This window comes from Cimex lectularius, unplaced genomic scaffold, assembly GCF_000648675.2.
Source record: "Cimex lectularius strain Harlan isolate CLEC.00 unplaced genomic scaffold, Clec_2.1 scaffold172, whole genome shotgun sequence".
Classification (NCBI taxonomy): Eukaryota; Metazoa; Arthropoda; class Insecta; order Hemiptera; family Cimicidae; genus Cimex; species Cimex lectularius.
Genome location: NW_019392796.1, coordinates 533,915 through 548,241, shown reverse-complemented (window position 1 = coordinate 548,241; position 14,327 = coordinate 533,915). Strand labels below are relative to the sequence as shown.

General features: G+C 36.0%; 1 protein-coding gene across 5 annotated transcripts in view; it reads left to right on the top strand.

Moving 5' to 3' along the window:
- Window positions 1-14,327, top strand: part of LOC106665032 (stress-activated protein kinase JNK) — a 383,087-nt gene that overhangs the window by 137,388 nt on the left and 231,372 nt on the right. For all 5 annotated transcript variants that reach the window (XM_014391180.2, XM_014391181.2, XM_014391185.2 and 2 more), the window contains one exon: window positions 5,244-5,284. The gene's annotated coding sequence lies outside the window, so the exon portion shown is untranslated. The remainder of the gene's footprint in view (window positions 1-5,243; window positions 5,285-14,327) is intronic.

The window sequence follows — 14,327 nt, the reverse complement described above, 5'->3', positions numbered from 1 at the left end:
ATAGCAGACTTTAAGCTTGTGGATTATCTTAAAAAGCTGAAAATTGTAAGAAAAAACTGGAAAATGGGCACTGCATGAATTAATCATCTGTCATGTTGTGCGTAATCTATGTGGTCTTAGTACAAAAGAAATCAGCCTTGTTTTTTTTTGTGTGTGTGTGTGCACATTTTAGCCTCTTTTGATGACATGTGGGTTTACGATAACGGAAGGAATTCTGGGCAGTTGTTCGATAAAAGTGAGAAACCTCAGAAAATGCACAAAATGAACGTACACTAAAAAAATCGGAATAACGTTTAATGGAATATGGTCTAATACAAAATCATTTCGGGTGGATAGGGATAACTGTGATTACGACAATTATAAACATTTCTTGCCAATAAAAAAGTACTATTTAATTGAAAATTTGTTTGAAAACACTTTATGATAAAGTGAAAATGGTTTGGAAAACAAAAAACACCTCCATGTTTGCGTTGTAATTTTTGGCTCTTAACAGATTTATGATCAATTTTCAAGATAAAATATGATGGAAATGTTTATACCAAAGTGGGGATGTTCACATATTTGTTTGGCTAATAATGTAAAATACATACTCTAAATGACGTTTCATGTAACCCAACGGATCAGATCATAAACATCTCGCATTTTTGTGTTGTGCTTTCCGGTTAGTCTTTTTGGATGGAAATCGAGGTTACGCGATTATTTTCACAATATGAAAAGGATTGCTTTCGAGTCGTTTCGCTGATGAAACGTGAAGCGGGGATCTTTTCAACTCTGTTTTCAGTTTTCTTTTGTACTTCACAACCCCTGCGCAAACAATGGCACGTCCGTGTATGGTGGCAGAACAAAAGCTTTTCCCTCGTTTTCCCTTTCGTGGATACTGTACGGGCTCCTCATTATTGGCCTCTCATTTTCAAGCACTGAATTTTTCGGTAATGAACTCGCAGACAATTGCCGTTATAAATAATAATTTACGAAGTTATTACGATAAATTTGTTAACTAAACATGGTCAACATCCCCTGGAAGTTGTTTAGGTTGTAATTTGTCAAGTTTAAATCTCCTGGGCCCTGAAAACACAGTTCGTGCACTGAGTAATTATTTCTCCGGCAACCAAGTTGGCGAACTGCATTACATAAAAGCCGTGATGGTTTAGCCTACGTCCCTCGCCGTGTAGTCTCTGCTTCGACCAACATTCAATTTATATTCGTTCTTTCTTGTACGCATACCGTTCACTCTGTATCCATCACCCCACACAACTAATCTACGCCTCAGGGCATGATTAAAAGAGGCTTTGTAAAAACAAAGCACTCCGACTCGTTTCCGACGCCAAACGCAATTTGCAACGAAGAGAAAAAATAACCGGTGGAGGCAGACAAATCGTTTTACGGCCGGGATTTCTCCTTCGATTCTTCTTACGGCCAGTTGTGTCTCCCTAGCAACCCCTTGGACATTTTGTAAGAACAAAATCGCCTAACTTGAAATTAATGAATACTTTAAGAGTATCAAATAGTCAAATTGAATAAACACATTATACTAGTTTAAGTAAAAATTATTATTTTAGGATACAAATTATATTTAAATATTTCTGGTCTTTTCGAATTAAGGAATGTGTCAGAATTTTATTTATTTATAACCCGGCGTTGCACAGGGGGATAATAAAAAGTGTTATTTAACACATTATTTGGAGTATGCATATTGCCATTGCTAGTTATGCTAGCATATATATAAATTAAATGAACAAAATTGAAACTTGATATCGATAATTGTATTTATTTATCATATTAGATATTTACATATGCAATGTAAATGTAACACATGCAATGCTTTTGGATATACAATGTTTTGGTGATTACATTTGTCATTTATACAAACAACAAATCCCCCATCCTGGAGCATGCTACGTACAGTTCTCCATGAGAAAACCATATATCTCCAAATTCAATCCACATAGTAGTAATGATTGACCTTGTGGTTTGTTTATCATTACTGCCAGTTAATTGGAAATTGCAATCATTTGAACTGGAAAGGCGCTTCTGTTGGTGTACGTTGGATTAACACTTCCTCTCATTTGAATATTAGTAAGAATTCACTAGTTTTCGTGTTCCTCTTGACGAATTATATCTTTCAATTAATTAAGGTTTTTAGTGGAGATAAAAAAGTAAGTGTCACTAGCTGGTCTCGAACCGACGATCTTCGGCTAGATACGCCGCTGCTCTACGACTTGACTGTCGTGACGAGGTCGAAGATCGTGCGTTCGAATCCCGCTCGTGACACTGACTTTTTTGTCTCAACTAAAAACCTTAATTAATTGAAAATTAGTAAAAATATTAACATTATTGTACTAACAATATGCTCTTAGTTTGGTGGCATCTTAAACAACAGTAAAGTGCAATTCTAAAAGAGAGGGTCGAAAAGTCAGAACGTAAGATTAAACAAAATTCATACTACAGCAAAATCATCACAATTATTACTCAACAGCATAAAATTTACAAAATTATGTTCATCTCGATCTATAACAGTATTTGATTGTTGATTTATATAATCTGAAATACGCAGATGTTTGTGCTTAAAAACACACGTATTTACAGTTGAGCCTAGCTCTTCTCGCAGTCCGCCAGCAAATCCAATTTGTAATTTACATTAAATTACCGGTAGACATCGAGAATCACCCACCGCGGTTGGGCTCGGGGTGCTGCAAACAGGTTATAGGTCATTACATCCCACAACGTAATCAGTTCATAAAAAAACAACTCACAATCCCACTATAAGGTTATCTGTTTATTTGTATGTGTATTTTATTTAGTATATACAGCTTTTGAATATACATATATACCCGAGCGTTGCCAAGGGGATAGTATAAAGTTTTATTGTAAACTATTTTGAGTATTCAGAAATTGTGAGATGCATTCGGGTTTGATGTAGGTTTCAGAAAAACATTTTCTTTATCGTGCCAACGTTTCGATCTTTATTGGGATCATCTTCAGGGCCTGGGATTTACATTGTTTAAATTTAACAAATACATGTAGGATGTGGAAAAAAAGGGGATTTATACAATGCAAAATATATTTTTTATATTCAATCAAAGTATTGTATGAATGGCAGAATTACACAGAAAACAAATACTTTGAGTGAGTAAAAATTTTTGATGGAAATACTTTGATTGAATATAAAAATTATATTTTGCATTGTATAAATTCACTTTTTTCCACATCCTACATGTATTTGTTAAATTTAAACTATGTTTGTAAATCCCAGACCCTGAAGATGATATCAATAAAGATTCGAAACGTTGGCACGATAAAGAAAATGTTTTTCTGAAACCTACGTCATACCAGACCGCATCTCACGATTTCTGAATTATCATCTACTAACGGTCACTAATCACCACACATTATTTTGAGTGTACATATTGTTTGATGGGAAGATACATATATGTAAATTAAATGAATATAATTTAAAGTGTGGAAACTTTATTCATAACTTCAACAACCATAACTGGATGCAAGCTATTTTAAATATCTGAATTACACTGAAGTGCAATATCATCAAATTTTACCAAATGACAATCGATTCATTTGCATGCGTAATCGATCGTGTACCGCTGTTCATTTGGATCTCAATAATCTTCATTTCGTGATGTAGTGATGTTTCAATAGCACATGAGTGGGACATATGAAATCTATTTTGTTCATGCTGTTACTTCATCTGATTTATTTTGTCTTTCATTTCGTATTCTGTTGGCAACATTTGTGCGACGACCAATATTTTGTAGTTTTCGTGTCATTTTAAACATCGACAAGATACAACTCCAAAAGCAATTTTACAACAGCAGAGGAAAAAAGTCAGAACATAAGATTAAACAATTCATAATACAGGAAAAATCATCTCGGTTAATATAAAACATCAAACATAGAACATGACGTCCTAACCTCATATTTTATAAAATTCAGAATGTTAAAAATAAATCTAGTTGGCAAAACAACAGCACTACGTATCATTTAATTTAAACTGACCAGTTTGATAAAACAATGTTTATTAATATTTTGCATAACTTTTAATTGTTGATCTATACATACCTGTAATACAAAATCGGTTTTTGTAGTCTTTATCTTTGTACATTAAATTGGACGCATTTCTCACTTCTGATGGTTTGGCGGTTAAGTACATGCCAAATGCCGGTAGTTCGTTTTCCTACTTATACCACTTCTGCCTACAGTTTTTGCGACAATATTGTATCAGTAGTTTTTCAGCCATAAACGATTTTTTTTGCGAATTTTTGCGACTATGGAGTGTTAGCGTAGTTTTTGCGTTTATTGACTGCGCCTCCAAATCGGAATACTCTAATTATGGGGGCCGGAGTTCAAATCCAGTCCCGTTGGAGTGGTAAATACAAGCTGGAGAACATAAACATAACCATCGCCAATTACTGTCAATATCAATTTACGATAATATATATTTTTTTCAATTGCTCCTTTATAGCCAATAAATATAGGAAGGCCAAGGAATATAGAGAAGTTTGGTTGTAAATCCAATAATATGTCATTAAAATGTAGCACATAAAGTAAAGATAAAATAAGCCATACGAATAAGAGTAACATTATGTTGAAATGCGATCGAAATGAAATTATATTAAATATCTATAAGTATTAAAACAAAACGAAAAATGTTATAATAAATCAAATAACATTTGAATTGTAAGGAAATTTTTTTAAATCTGAAACATTCCATTCAGGATATATAAATGCCATTTATTTTGTTGTCCTGCGCCCCGAGGAATATCGAATACTCGCGGTGGGAGTGTGACGTCTGGAAAGTAAAAGTAATTTATTAGCGCGAATGGAGTGGTTCAACCCGAGGGATATCGAGTACTCAGGAGGAGTGAATGAGACCAGACTTCTATGTTTTGTTGGGTGGTGATGTACATATGTGTATTGTATGGCTAACATTTTATGATATTTACGAAGTGTACATAAAAAAAGTAGAGCGTCAGTTACCAGATCGAGAAGCTCAAATGGCTGCAGTTTAAAACATAATAAGCATGAAAGACTATTGCCGATTTTGTTTACTGAGAGATCTATTAAATTTGCTTTCTAGTTAATGTTGTAGAAATATATTTATCTACAAACGTGTGTAAATATGTGATAAAGTACCTATTACACACAATTTAGCACCTTAATTTTTTTTTTAAATTACATTGAGTAAAGTACGTTTTCATTTCAATTGACACGTGTTGTGCTTGTTTCAGGAAACGTGAGGTTACAGAAGGAAGACGGTGGGGCACAAGAGGTAAGCCAATGTTTATTCAATCAATGAAATATATCTATTTCGTCCATTGAAAAGTGTAGAAGGAGAGATAGACAGAGAGAAGCGGATCTCTCGGATAGTCGATCATTCGTCAGCTTTTCTTCCCAATCTGTCATTGGGGCGATAATAAAGTAAACCACGTTTTTACATTTCAAAACAACGCTTATTAGCTGCGGAGTTCCACGTGTGAGGTATATAAGCTGAAGCCAGACCCTCCAATCCATAAACATCTAAAGTCTAGCCAACTGTCGCATTCAAAATCCAACTTCGAACTCATCACTGGGCCACTGACCAGTGACTAACACTAAACTCTAAATTGTACCTGACTCCAGCCCCGAGGAATACCAAGTACTCTGGGCTGATTGTATGACGTCTGGAGAGTAAAAGTAATTTTTTAGCGTGAAAGGAAAGGGTTACCTATAACCCCACCCCGAGGAATATCGAGTATTCTGGGGAGTGACTGTGACCAGACATCTGTGTTTGTGGTGATGTATGTATTGTATGTTTTGTTTCTATTCTGTATTTGATGATGACTGCGATGACCTGAGATGTTTGTCGACCCATAAACTTCCCACTTATATATATGTAGCTGACTCCGTGACCGACTGACCAGTGTCACTTAACTCCTGCCTGAGTAATCCGCACTCGTGTCAACCACAGCTGCTCAATGGCTATACTTTTCGTAGCGCCGGCTATTTATACATCTCCCAAGAGGACTCTACGTGGGGTTCTCTTCGCCGAGGTAGCTACAACCCTCTGGTTTCACTATTTTGCGTTTCTTGGGCTTTACTGCGGTGCGGATTCTTGAGCGACCAGGGAAGACACGACATAAGTTTCTTCGACTTTTCATTTCCTCATTTTGACCGTTCCGTACATTTAATACAATTATCTTTATATAAATAATTATTAATTAGTTACACAACAAATTATGTATACAAATATAGTCTTCTCACGACATATATGAGGAAGAGTAAAATCAAGAGGTAAATTTGAAGTTACGGGTTCCAGGCTCCATCCCCTCCACTTCCGTAATTTCCGCTGGGACATATGTTTGTTTGCTATATATGTTATTCTTACCTTGACAACGTGCAACGCTCAGTGAAATGTTTTCTGCGATTTGAGTATTATATCGGTAGATCCCGTGAGAGAATTGGAGTATGAACTTTAAAGATAAAGGTTTTGTGTCTCGGTGTTATTGCGTCCATTTTATATACCGTATCTATCGAAATTTATTCCTTGGTTGTTTAAGAGTTAGGACACAACGGCCAGCGCTAAAATCACGAATGATATTCATTTTATGTTGTGAAAAATTCATTTTTAAATTACTAATTTATATGTGTTTTTCTTTTTAATAATAACAAGTGATTTTCGTTATTCGTGCAACTGTTTCGTTGAATTTGTCTTTGTTAAGAAATTTAATACTACTTGACGGCATTCCTTCCTTTATCCGTTTTTTAATTTTTATTTTTAAAAAAAGTCATTAAAAAGCATTACTGCTTCAAGGGCTTTTCATTTCCCTTCTACCTCTGTAGAAAAACGGACCAACTTTTCCCCTTTCGCCTGGAAAAAACTTTGTAATTAACATTTCTCTGTTTCATTTTTTCTTTCTGGACTCATTGCCCCTGGAAAATTGTAATTGTTAATAGAACAGTTTATCGCACGGATTCGTTCTGGGCGTAAATTTCAAATAACAATCGTCATAAGACAGTTTTCACATTTACTAGGTCCAAATTACTAATTGTACTTTAATCAATAACGATGATTTAGATCAACGAATAGAAATAGAAATAAACAGCCATCCGTAATATCTTCACCATGGACCCACTAATCCAGGCAATACAAGAGAAAATCAGGGAAATACACGAACAAAGAAAAGAGGTAGTTATTGCCTGGATACCGTTATTGCTATGTAGGCCTAGAAGGTAATGAAAATGCCGATCAAGCTGCCAAACGAGCAGCGATAATGCCACATGACCCGGAAGCTCCCGTGAGCCCAGCGGACGTCAAAAAATATATGAAGAATCTTTGTTGGAAAAATTGGCGGAACCGCTGGGACAAAATGACCGACAAATTAAAAGAACTAAAACAGTCGGTCAAACCGTGGGCCATGGATAATATGAGCTAAACAGGGAGAATAATGTTGACCCGAATGCGAATAGGCCACACTAGACTGACTCTTGGCGAGAAAAAGTCACGGAGATGCCCATTGTGCGGAGCATTTTACTAACCGAATGCGAACTATTGGCACTGCACAGAACAAAGTGTGGCCTTTCCTCGAGTTTGAAAGAGGTTTTACAACGCAGCAATAACAATAGTAAAAAAGTAATCGAATATCTGAAGCAAATAAATGCATATGGTCGCCTTTAATGCTTCTCCGTTCGTGGTTTCGTTTTCCCTTCCTGAAGTGAGTGTATTTATTGGCGAGAATGCTTGAGTGTATGGGTGGATAGTGGTCGGAATATCGAGCACGCCACAGACCCACCAAACTAGCATAGATATCTCTTTGTTTTTTTGGTAGAATGAATGTATTTATTGGCGCGAAAGTGAGTGTGTATGGGTGGGTTGTGAAGGAATATCGACTACTCCACAGACCCACCGATTTAGGTTAGTATTAGGCGATAATATCTTTTAGAAAGAATGGTCGGAGGTACTGTTGTAATACTAAATGCGCCAGTGGCTCTTATAAATACAGAACGATTGCGTCAATGCAGGTGCTGTCAATAACCCAGGCAGCTAGCCGGTCGTGGAAGGAAAAAAAAATTAGCAAGTATGTATAATACGGGAGAACTTAACGTCCAACTAGATGTTGGGTGTCGCGGATGAGTGGCATATATATGCCATACATATATAGTTAAAACAGTAGTTAAGATGGAAGTTTTATGTTATTTAACATGTGTAAACGTTACTTTAAATATAGAAATTCAGTGCATTTCAGTCCCCAAACACACCGGATGGGCAAACCTGACACCAGCTTTTATTTCTTCAGCCTTGAATGAAAGCTTTAGATTAGAATGAGCGGTAATCCGATGTAGCTACTAGGTTGGTTGTATGCTGGGAGAAGACAGTGTTTGAGTTTCAGTTCATTAATTTTTTATTTGTTTGGACTTTCATTGGTGTTCGTTATGAACCCCCCGCAGTTTACACCTTTTTTCGGAAACCGGGCATTTTTGTTCATTCAGCGAAAACTGATGAGTGAATTTAGTCACCTGCCCTTCAGAAACAAATTTGAAGTGAATCCATATATAAATCGGCAGTTGAAGAGCTAGCTGCAAGTAACGAACTGATTCGTTTGTCCTGTTCGTTTCGAACATCGATTAATTACCGCAGTTACTGGTCTCAGACACACCGTCACAGAAAATAAATGCAAATGTCCTGAAATTATATTAATTGCATTCCTCTTGTGTCCCTCGGGAAGTTAATTCACTTGGTAGTACGCCAGTAGTATCATCGTTTGTTTCATTCTGATCTGTTTCTACTCACTGTTTTTACGGTCAGGCGCGTTTCTGTATCAGTGGTTAATCGGGATATAAGCAGTGGGGTAGTCTAAACTGAACTTCCTGAAGATTGTGAGAAGCCGAAACGCGTATGACAGATCAAGCCAGCGAGTATCCGCAAACCAAAATGATCGATAATGTCCAACCAAGAGGTTCATAAATTATTATGATAGACATGATAACGATGATTTTACGTTGTACCATATTTGTTATGCATATTGTAAGGAAATTTTTGAACGGGTTATAAATTGTGAAAAGTACAAATTGTCTGGAAAAAACGGGTACATAAAATGCATGGGTTAAGCAAAATCTAATTATTAGCTAGATCAACTTTTTGTTAGCTCTCCGAGTAGGGCTGGGAATTAGTTATTTTCTTGATTAAAATTCCATTCCATTAGATAAGGCGAGTTCCTCGCTTCTCTAAAGAAATTAATTGCCATTTCTTTTCCTCAGCCGTCGTCCGATAAATGGAACTAGACGAAATTAGCCTGGATATATGACAAGACGAGTTTACAAAAGAAAAGCGTGATATTGTGAAGAAGGGCGACCTATCGGCGCGTGGTTTACGTTCTCCGTCTAGCCCTCTCAGTCCATTGTAATGTTAATTAACTTAAGAAAGCCGCAGGAACATGTATCTTTAGTTTAATATTAAGTGCACTGATGCAGGGATCACGTGTTGGGAGGGGCAATGAATGGAGGCCTATTAGTTCCCACGACTCCTATTAGAACAGGGGAAGCATCGTCCATCCAATCCGACTCAAAGCCATCATATAATTATATTACCACCTTAGGGGAGTAAATCAATTTACATTTTCTACCCTCTCTGAATCGCAGGAGTTAACAGGAACCGAATCAAGATTCGGTTGGTGTAACAATCTTTAATTTGAGAGTTCTTACTCTTAAGGATGTTTCATATTTAAAAAAACTTACGTTCTACCTAAACCTGTCAATCCTGACATACACGAACATCCTGATTTGGTATCCTCGCCGTTGCGTTCTTTCAAACTCGATTGACCATCTAGCCATCTTCAGTAGTAAGATTGTACTTATGTAAAGACCCAACTTACAAAAGCACAGACTATTGTGAACAAGTTTATAGTGAGAATGAAGAATTGCCAAAACCCGACAGATCGATTGACATTTGTTAGTTTTCGTGATGTCCTAGGTTATGAATCCATAGAGCGGTTGCTTCGCATTTCAAGGTAATACGATTTTCATTTGCTTCCTTCTCATTGCATTCCCTACAAATGAGATCTATACTCTATTGAAAAGGCGTTTCTCAGATTTCAGAGACCAATATATGTCACTCCCCTGTCTGAGTTTGTCAGTTTTGGCTAGAGTTCATTAATTTGTTATGTGTGTTTATTTTGTAAATTTACTGTGGCTGACACCTCAGGAGTTCGTCCATATCTTGTCCTTTTTTGACCAAAACACTGCGTCTTAGAAAGCGACATGCAAATATTTAAAAACAAAAACAGAGATTTAAAGTACAGCTCGTAGAGAGGACTTAACGTCTAACTACCTTTACCAATATATGGCCTTGCAGATCCTCCTTTGACCAGTTTGTCTGCTTGTTCATTAACAAAAAATCCTTTGTGTACTGCCACAGAGAATACTTACTTCGTAAGTAAGGATGGTCGTTTATGTCTAAGGCGGAATATCAGCTGTGTTTGCATGATATAGTATGGGATCTTGTATGCTGCCCTGAGGAATATTCGTAGGTGAACGATAATTCACGGAGAAGGAATCGGAGAAATAATCGAAATTATATAAACGTATGAACAATTATTAAACAATACGTTACAGGGTAATCATGACCCTTGGGTATTACGCCGATAATTGCACTACCTGGATTAGTGTTACAATAGTTTCCATTTTTTATTTATTATACTTATGAAAACCTAACTTGATTTTAAATTTATTGGCTTGTTTTTGAATTTCATAACACGTTACGCATCAATGTTAATTAATTTTTATTAAATAATTGTTGAAGAATATGCGCGATTATGGTGATTTTTATTTGAAGGGAGATTTCGCTATATTAATATTTAATATTCCTGTTTAACGCCAGACTATATTTACGCGTTTATAAATTGTGTGGTATGTTTATATACCTTGTCTAATTAGGTAGATTTTCTCAGATAACTTCAGATCATTTGTGTCAGGGTTATTTATAGAACATAATTTGTTTTTCTTTTTATATTAAAAATATTTCCGAGTTGTAACTTTCAACTTTAATTTGACAAGCTTTATGAAAAAGAATATGCCTACTAAATATAAATTGATATAATTAGGTTAAAAATAGTTGGTTTTGTAATATTTTAGAGATTATTCAGTTAGACGCATTTTTTACATTAGGTGCTAAACTGATCAATACTGTCCTTGGACCCCTTAGTCCAAATCAATTATTCACTCTTTTCTGGCTCGAAAGCGTTTTACAAATGTGATGCTTTTAAAATAACCTTTTTTTAATATATGCACCGCTCAAATTAAACGCCTAGAACGTGTGATTAAATCTGATGAAACGACGTATCCAAACAGTTAATTAAATATCCTGTCGAGATTGATGTTAACATCTGTGAAATGGACTACAATTTAAAACACTAGGTTAAATAGATATTTATATAACAATGAGATTATTAATTTGAGAATTTGAATTTCCATCTTGTCAGCTTTGTTCGCTATGTTGAGACGTAAAAGACGTGAAGGTCTCAACCGTTGGTGAACGCTTTTGGGGCTTCCGCCTGCGTAATCCTTTCTCGACATTATTACCATGGATTGTAGTGAAAGTTTAATACCTTTTTTTTTGGATAACAGCCGACTTACAAATCATGTCCGACATTTTCCGCCTTGTGACCTCAACCTAGACGAACCCGGTCAAAAGTTTAATTTGCTGTTTCTTACGATCATGCCCTGAAAAGGTTCTTAGAAGACAATTATCAGACTGATTAGATATAATTTTGATTATTTATTTTATACTAGAGCGTTATTTAAATTGATTTTTATATACGGATTGTTGGTTTTGAAGAATCACGTCTGTCTAAATCAAATTATGTATTAATTTTGTGAAATTTATATGGTTTCCTTTTTGGAAGGGCAGGTTATAACGTATTCGTATAATTTATCTGTTAATTTTTTATATAAGTCATTTCACGTTTGTGCAATTTAATCCACTGAAAAGTGTATACATGTTAAACATTTTTCTCCACTACGCAGACAAAATTTAACGTTTAGACCACTCGTTAACTGTAACCTAAGGTTAAGGTTTTTTTACGTTTTTACCTCAGTACCTCAGGGTGCCGGTGTTTTTGAAAAAAAGCACATTTGTATGTATATCGGGTTCGAATGTGGGGCCGCTGGATTCGAACCTCGGACCTTTACCTTACAGCGATGAGCGCTGTGTCAACGCCTAAAGGTCTTTGCCCACTAGAGCGTAACATAACTAGGACCGTGTCAGGCACGAAAAAAAAAAAAAAAAAAAAAAAACGTTCACTACTATGCCACTGCATCGGATGAACCGCGTTCTATACCCGTATATAACGCGTATGTAAAAAGTTTCGTAGCCGTCCTGCTTCAGTCGCTGTCGTACATTTCTGTTTTAAAAACGCGTCGTTTGTGAAGAACTTTTGTTTTCTTGTGTGGAGTGAATTTGTTAAATAAAGTATGGCTATTAGAAAATTATCTATACGAGAATTGGCCATGATTGCCATTATTTTGGACGAGGAAGAGGGAAAAAAAACACTAGATGTTGTAAATTGTATAAAAACTCGTAATACGAACATATTCTATTAGTTGTTCATCCTCCATTTTTATTAAGACACAACACTCACAATACAATAGAGCACAAACACAGATCTCTTCGTCAAATGCAAAGAACTTGTGTGGAAAGGGGCAGCAACACAGTAGGCCGGATGCGGACGGACCGACACCTGCAAAATATTCTCGGCAGCCGATTTTTGACTGAACGTGCACGGCACGGTACGGTGTTGGCCGGTGACGGAACGGTGTAGTGGGTATTTTCTAATACTAAATGGTGTAAAGAATATTTATTTGTATGTGTCGGTACGGTTACGGTCCTAGTATACATTCTAGTGGTCAAAGACCTTAAACCGTTACGGGATGCCCCCAAAGTAGCTTGTTAATATATCTTAGGAAATATGAAATATTATATTGTATAAAATATATATTATACAGAATAATATTATACAGAAAATAAATTATACAGAATATATATTATAAAATAATTAAGTAGTAGAATTATTAGCGCAACGTATTTTTTGTAATTAATTAATGGCTAGACAAATAAATAGACTCTTTTCGTGTTTTTTAATAGATCGCCGTTATTGCCATAAATCTGCTATTATGTATTCGCAACGCCTGTTCAAAATCTAAAATCAAGATAACCGAAGTTAATTAAAAGTTGGATCTTTCGAACGTGCGATTCGGAAGATAGGGGAAAATAAATTGGTCTCACGATAACACGGCCTAAAGGTTATAACAATAATCCCCCGTTAATCCTTGGAGACGGTTTACCGCGGTTTTACACTGTTTAGTCGGGGTGAAAAGCATTGCTTAACCGAGAGAATGATTCATGATCTACGCGTGAAAACGCAGCTATGAACAAAACCATTTGTCCCCGAAGCCCTCGGCAAACGGATTTATCATCCAGCATTGTTTTGATTTTCGAGTTTATCCTGGATATTGTTTCACACCTCGTGATAAATCTTGCCTTCACGTTTAGTAGTGGGGTTTCGGTACACCAATAAAGTTGAGTTGAACTGTCGTTTAAATTTGAGTGGCAATTGAATTTACAGCCTACAAATATAGGGCCGGGGTTTCTAGTATTACTGCCTTCTTTTGCTGATGTGCACTAGTAAAGTCCAATGAAAAACTAAAGCCAAGCTAGTAAGGATGTTAAGTATTAATTCTAATTCACTAGTTTTCGTGGTCCGCTTGACCAATATCTTTCAATTAATTAAGGTTTTTAGTTAAGATAAAAAAGTCAGTGTCACGAGCGGAATTTGAACCCACGACCTTCGGCTAGATACACTACTCTACCATTTGAACTATCGTGACTTCGATCCACTCGTATCTCTGTGGCCATTTCATTTATCGCCGAGAATCAAATAGATTACACGACATTTGAAAAATGGCAAAAAGGAGGGAAAATTCAAAAGGTCCGGTTGACATGGGAAGTTAGTGCCTGAGTGGATCGAAGTCACGATAGCTCAAATGATAGAGCAGCGGCGTATCTAGCCGAAGGTCGTGAGTTCGAATCCCGCTCGTGTCACAGACTTTTTTATCTTAACTAAAAACAAAGGGAGAAAGAACTTGTAAAAGTTTATCCTTGGTTATTTTTATCTTGGAGTTGATTTATCGAGATTTTTTGTCGACAGTATAATTTTAATTGTATGAACCTTTTTCCTTACAGAGAAATTTATTTTACATTTTAGCTTGGATTTACTCATTCATAATCTTTTAATTAATTATATTCCTCCTAACGTTGTTTAATGTAAATCATTTCGTTACAT